At 49.0% G+C, this 10,486-nt stretch overlaps 1 protein-coding gene across 1 annotated transcript in view; it reads left to right on the top strand.

Annotated features, from left to right (window-relative positions):
• Positions 1-10,486, top strand: part of LOC127184023 (phosphatidylinositol-3-phosphatase SAC1) — a 142,306-nt gene that overhangs the window by 48,510 nt on the left and 83,310 nt on the right. The gene's annotated exons all lie outside the window — the stretch shown is intronic.

Below are 10,486 nucleotides of genomic sequence, written 5' to 3' on the forward strand. Positions count from 1 at the left end.
TCTCGTGTGTTGTGTGTGGGTGTGTGTGTGTGTGTGTGTGTGTGTGTGTGTGTATGCGCACGCGGGCATGCATGCACATGTTTTCAGTGCTGGGATGCCAAACTAGCGAGCCACATCTTCAGCTCCTGCTTGTGTGCTTGCAAATGCCTTAACTCACAGTAGTCCTGTTTGAGGGGACATACTCTTCTACCTTTCAAAAGACTCTAGGGATAAAAACCAGAGTTGGAGACCTGTGAATAAAGTGACACCTCCCCCCCCTCCAGTCACTTGTTGGAGAAGCCATATCCATCTGATTTCTGAGAATCCCTGGGAAACACACTTGAGTCATAGCCCTCACCCCCACCCCGCCCCAGGGATAGCCAGAGCCTAATTTCATGCCAGTAGCTTTGAACTCAGACTTTAGGGTGCCTGACCTCCCTCCCCCAACAATGACTTTCTCCATGGGTGGCCAGGACCACTGTCAGGCAGGCACTTTCGTTGTCAGGAAGAGTCCCCTGTCCAGCCAGCAGTCTTTCTAAAGCTCTGAGCAATCAGTAGGCAGACGCCTCCTGTTAAAATCTGAAACCAGGTCCTTTTCTGCCTCCAGTGTGCTCTCCTTTCCTCCTGGGGCGTTTGTGCCTGGGAACCCATCTGTGTTCCACTTTCCTTCCTGGACAGGTTGCTTCTGGCTCTCCCAAAGACAGCATGGCACACAGCTCATCTCCTCCGCCAGTTTTAAGCCAGGTGGTCTAATTAAGCAACATTTTCTTAGGGACAAAAGCTTTAGTGATTTGCCCTGTGCTCTGCTCTAGGCTTCATATAAAACTGGTGGTAAAGCCTCGTTTTGGGTCTCGGGAAATGGCTCAGTGGTTAAAGCATTTGTCCCACAAGCGTAAGGACTGGAGTTTGGTTCCCCAGAACGCGCATATATCTTAGGTAGATGTGATGGGCTGCCTTTAACCCCCAGTTTGGGAGGCGGAGACAGGAGACCCCCCCTAGGGAAAGACTAGCCATACTGGCCACCTCTGGGTTCGCTTTGTCACAGTGAGCAAGGTGGAGAGAGATGAGGACGGTTCTGGTATCAGCCTTGCACCTCCACATGTGCGCAGAAACTGGTCCACTGGGGTCCAAGCTGTTCTAGGAGAAACTGAGGAAGAGACTTCTTTCTGCTTGTTATACCATGGCCCCGTGAATCTACTTCTGCTTCTGTAATTTTTTTTAAAGCATTTTATTTATTTATGTTATGTATATGAGTGCTCTGTCCTTGTACACCTGCAAGCCAGAAGAGGGCATCAGGAATATAGATGGTTGTGAGCCATCATATGGTTGTTGGGAACTGAACTCACAGCCTCTGGAAGAGCAAACAGTGCTCTTAACCGCTGAGCCATCTCTCCAGCCCTGCTTCTATAATTTTTAAAAAAGGATTTATTTTAATTTAAATTGCATTTATGTCTGAGGGCCCAGAAGAGGACAGTGTATCCCCCTGGCACAGGAGTCACAGTTGTGAATTGCCAGATGTGGGTACTGGGGGACGGAACTCTTGTCCTTTGCAAGAGCACCACATGCTCCTAACCTGTGCTCTGTCCCTCCAGCCTTGTTGGTATTGTTTTTATGAGCATCTTGGATTTCTTTCCCCTTTAGGGAGAACTCAGCGAAAATATTGGGTCACGTGGTATAAGTTTTGGAAAAAAAAATGTGTCCAAATGTCCTGTGAAAACACTGTTTGCCCTTTTGGTCCCCCTAGGAGAGTGTGTGCAGAAGTTCAAGGGTCTGCCTAGCAGCAGGCTGGTAGAGGCTGAGTGGAAGAAGTGAGGCGGGGTACCTTGAACCCCCTCTTCCTTTGAGGGGGGAACATTAAGGCCAGAAGTGGGAGAGCAAGAACAGATGGGCAGTGATTGGGCAATTGCCAGCAGAGCTTCCTTTCCCACTGAGTGAAGTGAGGCCCTTGCTGGGTTTGAGCCCGAATGTCTGGTGGCCTCTGAGGAAAGCAGGCTGGCGCAAGGACTGCAGCCCCAAGTGGCCTTAAGTACTTCCTCTGTGGCTTAGTGGTGGCCTCACCGGTTGACTCAGGGACTGCAGGGTGCATAGGAGAGAGTGGAAGCAGGGCACTCAGTCGGGCAGTCTCACCCTCGTGAAAACCAGCTGTTCAACCCTGAGGTGACGTAAAGGAGTGTTGACTCAGAACACGCCTGCTCTGGCAAGAGATCACATCCAAAGACCGTCCAGGCCTGTGTGATCCAGCTGGAATACAAATACGCCTCCAGTTCAGAAGACAGAGGCAAACAGATCTGAGTTCAAGGCCAGCCTGGTATAGAGAAGCTTCGGGTAAAGAAAAGCTTAGGTGCACGTGTGGTGGCACACACCTTTAATCCCAGGCAATGGAGGTAACGTTAGTCTGTAGAAGGAAGCACCCATGTTTGAAAGTGATGTCTAGTTGGGTGGCAGAAAACCTGATGAATCAGAGGAAGATTTGATAGGACAGGACACACCCAACTCTCACGAGAAGAGAGAGGAAAGGGAAGCTACTTAAGGGGCAATGCAGAGAGAGGGAGGACAGAAACAGAGACCGGTTGCAGAGAAGATTAAGCTAGACTCAGGTGAAGACCAAGTGAGGTGGAGACTGAGAAGGAGTCAGAAGAGTAGAGCAGATTGCTGGAGTTAGTCTGAGGCTGAGCAGAGCAGTTCAGAGACTGAGAGAGAAGCCAGATTAAATAAATCAGCTGGGAGAGGAGTTTGAGCCAGAACAGCTGAGTCGATCCAGCCAGCCTAGAGCTCAGAAAGACCAAGAAAGGGTGAGTTTATTAAGCAGTAAGTCCCAGAGGCTGAAAGCATCCTAGGCCTAGGTTAGATTGTATGGAGGCTAGAAGCTTCCAGGACTAGGCCTAGGTTAGCAGATGGAGGCAGTAAGCTCCCCAGACAACAACTGAAACAGACAAATAAAAGATCCTGTTACTAAATGACATTGGGCATCAGTCTGCACCTTGCCTGAGCAGCTGGCCTTGAGAGGAGTGAAGTGCTCAGGGTGTTAGGTAGACATCCAACACCAGCTGCCTCTGGGGATATTTCATAAGCTTTACGTGGGAGGGATAGAGTGTTGCTAGTGTCATTGGTCTAGCCCTGATCCCATGGTGTGGTCCATTTCTAGAATGTATTGATGCCCAGAACTTCTCAGAGCTGCCAGGACCACTCTATGTATTCTTTAGCTTAGAAAGCTTTGTGCAAATCCACTCTAGGCTTTGTGTCCCCTTCTAGCATTCTCATGTTCCATCTGTCCTAGTCAATATCCAATTGCTCTGAAAAGCCACCATGGCAACTCTTACAAAAGAAAGCATTTGATTGGGGCTGGTTTACAGGTCAGAGGTTTAGTCCCTTATCATCATGGTAGGAAGCATGGTGCCACGCAAGCAGACATGGTGCTAGGAGTAGCATTTGAAGCTCCAACACCCACCCATAGTGGCATACTTCCTCCAGTAAGGCTACTCTACTGCAACAAGGCCACACCTCCTAATCCCCATCAAGTAACTCCCCAAAGATCAAACTCCTTAACCACCTGGGCGATGGTGGCGCACATCTTTAATCCCAGCACTCTAGAGGCAGAGGCAGGCAGATTGTTTCAAGTTCAAGGCCAGCCTGGTCTAGAGACCCAAACCCAAACCACAACCAAAACAAAATCAAATACATGAACCTATGGGGGTCATTTCTACTCAGACCACGACGCCATCCTTGCCTGGGTGCCCTGACTCTCACTAATTCCCCTTTCAGCACACAGTAGCGCACACAGCTCCAAGACACTGCCCTTCCTCACTGACCAGGAAGCTAAGGTGACAGGCTGTAAGACAGACCGATGGCACATCTAGTTGTCTGGGTTTTGTTGTGTTGTTTGCTTTGAGATGGTCTCACTGTACATCCCAAGCTAGCCTTGAGCTCAAGATCCTCTGCTGCAGCGTCTCCTGATGGTATCATTTTATTCAAAGCCTTTCCATCATAAGTTGCCATCTGAGTTATCCCTGGACTGGGCCAATGGAACTTTTAGGTCCACTTAAGCCTTATGTGATGGACAGACAGACAGGGAGGAGGACAGACAGACAGGGAGGAGGTAAGGGTTCTATTCTAACTGAACTTCTTGCTAAGGCTGCTTAGCAGTCCTACTGGTAGCTTCTGCCTTTACACAGAGTAGGGAAGATGCCAGGGCCAGAAATTGGATGTGGCTTTTGGCTTTGAGTGTGGGAGATAATATCAAGTGGAAGTGTTAAAGACAGGCTGGGTTTGATTTGTTATATGCTGCGTTACTGGCTTTCTCTTATTCTTCCCGGAACTGCTGTGGGGGCTGAAGAGACAATCTCCTACTGACCATTATGTATATAAGAAATATTAATTAGTCAGGCATGGTGGTGCACGCCGTAATTCCCAACACTTAGGGAGGCGGATCGCTGTGAGTTCAAGGCCAGCCTGGTCTACAGAGCGAGTCTAGGACAGCCAAGGCTACACAGAGAAACCCTGTCTAGGAAAAAAAAAAAAAGAAGAAGAAGAAGAGGAGGAGGAGGAGGGTTGGAAAGATGGCTCAGTAGTTAAAAGCACTGACTGCTCTTCCAGAGAGGACCTGAGTTCAATTCCCAGCAACCACATGGCAGCTCACAATTGTCTGTAACTCCAAGATCTGACACCCTCACATAGACATACATGCAGGCAAAACACCAAATGCCTAGAAAAATAGAAAGAAAGAAAGAAAAGAAAAGAAACATTATTTATTTTACTTTATGTCTATGTGCTTGAGTGTTTGGATACCACACGTACTCAGGAGTCCAAGGAGGTCAAGAGAGTTGTTAGAGCCCCTGTAACTGAAGTTCAGTTATAGTTATGAGCTGCCGTGTAGGCGCTAGGAGCAGTCCTCTGTAAGAGCACCTTCCTTTGGAGCCGTCTTTCTGGCCGGTTAGGTATTTTTTTTGGTTCCAGTAATTTTGTTTTTGTTTCCCCCCTGAGAAAAATGTACGCATGTAAGCAGTCCTGAACCTGTCGATTGCCAGGTATGAAGAACATTAGCCCCATGTGCCCTGCACACTGCAGTGCTGCTGTGTTAGTTACTTTTCTCGTTGCTACACAAATGCCTGGCAGAAGCATTTAAGGAGGAGAAAGGCTTACTTTTGGCTGAGCTTGAGGGAGTAGTCCATCATGGTGGGGGAATCACAGCCGTAGGGACTGGAGGCAGCTGTCACATTGCGTCCCCAGGCGGGAATCAGAGGCGAGGGCGCTCGGCTCTCTCTCCTTGTCCTTCACCTGGGACTCCGGCCTGTGGGAAGGTGCTGTCCACAGTTAGAATGAGCTAGTCCTCCCTTACAGACGTGTCCAGAAGTTTGTCCCCTGGGGCACTCCTCTAGGTCTTGTCACATCGATAATATTAATCATCACGACCGTTATCATGTGACAGTGATTGATTACCAAATGCCAGGCTCCCTTAGTGGGAGAACTTTGTCTACCTGCAGTGAGTCGAGAGGCTCGTTGGAAAGCCTGACACATGGCTGTAGCCTCCAAAAGACATTATTGCTACAGCACAGCATAGTGCTGGGGGCTCTTGCTTGGCGTCAGTTTTTCTTCTCCATCACATGAAAACTTCTGGCCAACTAACTGCCCAAGGCCCTGGCCACCAACTGTGGCCTCCCAGAAGAGAGGCGCATGGAGGGTGAAGTGGGGTGAGGCCCCTGTTTTGCAGAGGTTACCCCAGTGGACCTGGGCCTTAGCGTCAGTGGCAGTGGTGGAGCCTCCTAGGGCAGCTTTACCCTGAAGAGTCTTGTAAACAGTAAACTATACTGCAAGAGCGTGATGAATGGCATAGTGGTGTCCTCTGACTCCACTAATGCTCCCGCAACAACCTGCTCGGTGCTCAGACTCTAAGATGGTCCCACGAAGCAGGAGCCTGGTCCCTCCATGTTCGAGATGCCATGAGGAGAACGGTGAGCTTGGGCTCCTCCCAAAAGCTTCAGGAAGGGGCTCTGTCGCTCTCCGAGGACTTGTTATGTTCTAAATGTGAAACCGGCATCTGGGATGAGCAGAGTGCCTTTGGCCTTTGTAGTGTGACAGACCTTTTCCTGAGAAGATGCAACACACACATCTACTCGCCCCAGATAGAGAGCGAAGGGCTCCAGCAGGCCTGAGCATGGCAGACATGGCCCTGGCCAGCCCTGCCCTCCCTGCTTCCCTCTAAGCCGTAGATCACATTCCTAAAGTGGGTCACCGAGGTCCAGCTATCAAAGTACTGAAGTTCAGCAACCAGAAGCCTCCCTTTGGCTACCCCAGTTAACATGCCCAGTCAAAACATGCCGCCACATTCTAGCCTGTTCTAACACAGACCCTTCACCCCCAGTTCCCCTCTTTAAAATAATACTTGCAAGGTCATTTGCTGCTGCTTTCGCCTAGTCAGAGGTCTTTCCCCATTAATAAAGGATCTCTGTGAAAATAGGTATTTAGGTGTGGTCTGTGCCTAATCCAGGGTCCGGGAGGGAGCATCTGGCTGCCTGCAGGTCCCTTCAGGGACTGCATGACAGACCAAAGTACAGGTAAGAACAGCAGCCAACTTGGTGAACCAGTGAATTTTATTGGGGTTCCTTACAGGAGCAGAAATGACTCTAGGACAGCCACCTCACCAAAGCCCACCTCATCATAGGTGATAGCTCTCAAAGCTGGGACCCTGGAGCACACATTGCACAGCCTGCAGGCCTCTCAAGCAGAGACCGGAACACCAGAGACTGGATTGACCTTTGGCCTAAAGCAACCCAAAATTAAAAAAAGAAAAGAAAAGAAACAGAGCATAAGAAGCAAAGGTTTTCATGGGCCTCAGGCACAGCAGCAGTTGCTAGAGAAATGCAGCTGGAAGCCACAGTGAGCTCTACCATATCCCTGTGAGAATGGGTAGCCTTACAAGTTAGCTGTAGCAAGTGTTGGCCCGTTTGTGGAGAAGCTGAGTCTCCTGCACGGCTGGTGGGATGCCCGATGATCTCCCTTCTTCGGAAAACAGTTGGGCAGGGATTGAGGATGTAGTTGGGTTGATAGAGAGCTTGCCTAGATGCAGGGAGGCCTGAGAGGCCTGGGCTTCACCCCTAGCACAGAGAAATATGTAATCTCAGTGTGTGATGAGGCAGTGGGAACAGCAGGCGCAGAGATTCACAGTTACCCTTAGGTACGTGGGTACTCTGAGGCTTGCCTGGGTTATGTGAGAACTTGCTTTTGTTGTTGTTTGTTTAGTTGTTTTTTTCAAGGCCGGGTTTCTTTGTGTACCTCTGGTTGGTCTGGGACCCCCTCTGTAGACCAGGCTGACCTAGAACTCAGAGTTCCATCTGCCTCTGCCTCCCAAGTGCTGGGAAAGAGATGTGCCACCACCGCCCAGCTGAGACCCTGTTTTGTTTGTTTGTTTGTTTTTAAGGAAATGGTTGCACAGTTTGGTAGGAAGTTAGCCACATACCAGCCATGAGACCCAACCATTCCACTTCTAGGGCTTTGTTCCAGAGAAAAAGAAGTTAGTCTATGTCTGTACAGAAACTCATGCCCAAATGTTGATAGCAGCAGTCAGTGTACAAGAACCCTCAAGTGGAAGCCTCTCCATGTTGGGTGAGTGGGGATTGCAGTGTAGTCTGTTCCTAGCCCTGAATACTACATGGCAACAAATAGGAACAAACTGTTGATACACACCAGGACAAGAGTCAACTCCCAAATAATTATGCTGTGACAGAAGCCAGATAGAGAGGTACAGTCCAGGTCCACTTGTATAAACTCTGGACGATGTAAGATAATCTGTGATGATGATAAACAGATCGTGGTTGCCTGGGGAAGGGAGGGCGTGGGGCTCACGAGGGTGGCCGAAATGCTTGCTTTCTCCAATGTGCTGACTATCCAGGCATTTATCAGTGTCGACATGTATCAGTCCGTACCTTTAAATATTGACAGATTGGCAAGACGGCCAGTGAGTAACAGCCTTTACTGCCAAGTCTGGTAGTAAAGTAGAGAACAGACTCCCAAAAGTTCTTCTCTGACTTCCAAATGTGTACCATGTTATGTGTACACACACACACACACACACACACACACACACACACACACACTCAAAGTGAAATAAAAACTGTGGACAATTCACTGAATGTCACACCTCACAAAAGCTGTTCTTATACAGGAGGCTGAAACAAAAATATTGCTAAGGTTTAGGTCAGCCTAGACTATAGAGTGAGATTTTTTTTCTCAAACAAAACAAAGCAAATACATTAATAAATTAATCAGACTCTCAGTTTGGTGAATGGATTAAAGGCAGCTAGTTTGCAGGGGAAAGCACCCACCTTTTCCTCTCCTCCTAATTTTCCTCTTGACTCAGTGCTAGCTGTTGACGTTTTCTTTCTTTTGGGGTATTTGTGTAAATCTGATGGCCCTAGGATTGCATAAAGTCTAAGGAAAGTCAACCGCTTGTTCTTTTCCTCTTCTGTTGAGTCCCAGCCTGGGCCACTTTGTAAGGTCTCATGCAGCACCAGGTAAGGTGGGGGAGCCCCTTTGCCCACTGTAGGCTGAATCCAGTCACCTTTGCTTGTCAACTGCAGTGTCTGGGAAGCCTGCCTCCTCGGGATAGAGGGGTGTTTGTAGTTGCCTAGACTCCTAGGCAAAGGGACAGGGCACAGGGCTGTGCTGTCGCTTGCAGAGGGTGTGTTTTTATGGGAGAGGCCTTGTAGTTGAGGTTTCAGACAGAGATGACCTTTGGTGTGGGCATGGGGGGCAACGAGACAGAATGGGAGGTGGGCCAGGCCGGGGGTGAAGGTCAGGGGCATGGCTGTTCTTGGGTCTGAATCCTGAGAGAGACAGGTGATCACGGCAAGGAAGCAGCCCTATCTCTTCACGAGGTGCCCCACAGGCAAGCACAGAGATAAGATGGGCTCAGATTCCGTCTTGCAAACCTACCGGTAGTATGACCATTCTAGAATTTGGCTTGTAGAGAGGAGGCAGAAGGCCTCTTATGAAGATCTGTGTGATAGGCACATGTTTCCCAGAGTGTGAACTGTGACTCGCTTCTTTTTCTCCTACCTTTTCCTTTCCAAGAGGAACTTTCCTATCCACGTTCCACTCATCACCCACACCAAATACTCCTTGTCCTGCTGGTGTGGCTTTGTGCGGGGTGTTCCTGAGTCCACGAGCAACGGTTTGAACATGGAGTTTTCTTACTTGCTTTGTGTCTGTGCTTTGCTATCCACATGGTAAGGAACGGTGCTTGCAGCTCAAATAAAGCTAAGACGTGAAAGGGAGACAGGAGGTTGGAGGCCTCGGATAAGGAAGGACCAGAGGGGAACATTGCTGGGCGGGGTACAGGAAGTGGAGAAGTCTTGCTTCCAAGCCAGGCCTGGGAGGCTGGTGGTCCTGAGGTTCCTCTGGAAGATTCCATCCATTTTGCCCTAAGCCTTACGAGCAAGGTTAGATGGCTAGCTGACCTTTTCTCCCCCTGACCTTAACGAGAGGAGTTCACCTCTTTGGGCTAGGCCGGCAGATGTGTGTAATGTGTGTGTAATGTTTTCTCTTTGCCTGAGCAGTTGATGTGGGGACATTTTATAAAGAGTGTAGTAGCTGGGCCGGGCGTGGTGGCACGCCTTTAGTCCCAGCACTCGGGAGGCAGAGGCAGGTGGATCACTGTGAGTTCGAGGCCAGCCTGGTCTACAAAGCGAGTCCAGGACAGCCAAGGCTACACAGAGAAACCCTGTCTCGAAAAACCAAAAATCAATCAATCAAACAAACAAACAAACAAACAGTATAGTAGCTAAGACTTTCTTAGTAGTAATTGGTTTCTCACTTTAAAGTAGGAACTCTGACTGGACATAGTGGTGCATGCCTTTTATCCCAGCATGTATGAAGCAGAGATAGGCAGATTTCTGTGAGCTCAAGGCCTGGTATACACAGTGAGTTCCAAGACAGTGCACTACATAGTAAGACCATGGCTCAAGAAGTGGTTAAGCAAAGGAACTCAGGCAGAGGCAAGTGGATCTCTTCAAGTTCAAGGCCAGTCTGGTCTACATAGCAAATTCCAGGATAACCAGGGCTCCATAAGAGAGACTATCTAAATCAATCAAAATAGGAACTCCGAAACACAGCAATAAGTTGGTCCCTTGCTGAGAACTGGGGAAGCTCTGAAACACACACATAACGCACATAGCATTAAACCTTCAGCCAAGCATGCTGACACACACCTGTATTCCCAGCACTCGGGGGACAGAGGTAGGAGGATTATTAGGAGTTTGTGCGTTATATAGTGAGTTCCAGGCAAGGCAGGGCTACAGAGTAAGACCCTGTCTCAATATGGTTAAACATATTAAGACACTATTGAGCTTAGAGCCCCCAGCTATGTTATAGTCATGGTTTGGTTGGGATTTGGTATTCTGAATGGTGGGAGACTTTGAAAACTCTGGGCAGGTGTGGGGACAGTGTGTGTGTGTGTGTGTGTGTGTGTGTGTGTGTGTGTGTGTGTGGTGATAGTAGCTGGTTTTTGCGCTTG

Source organism: Acomys russatus, chromosome 32, assembly GCF_903995435.1.
Source record: "Acomys russatus chromosome 32, mAcoRus1.1, whole genome shotgun sequence".
NCBI classification, from domain to species: Eukaryota; Metazoa; Chordata; class Mammalia; order Rodentia; family Muridae; genus Acomys; species Acomys russatus.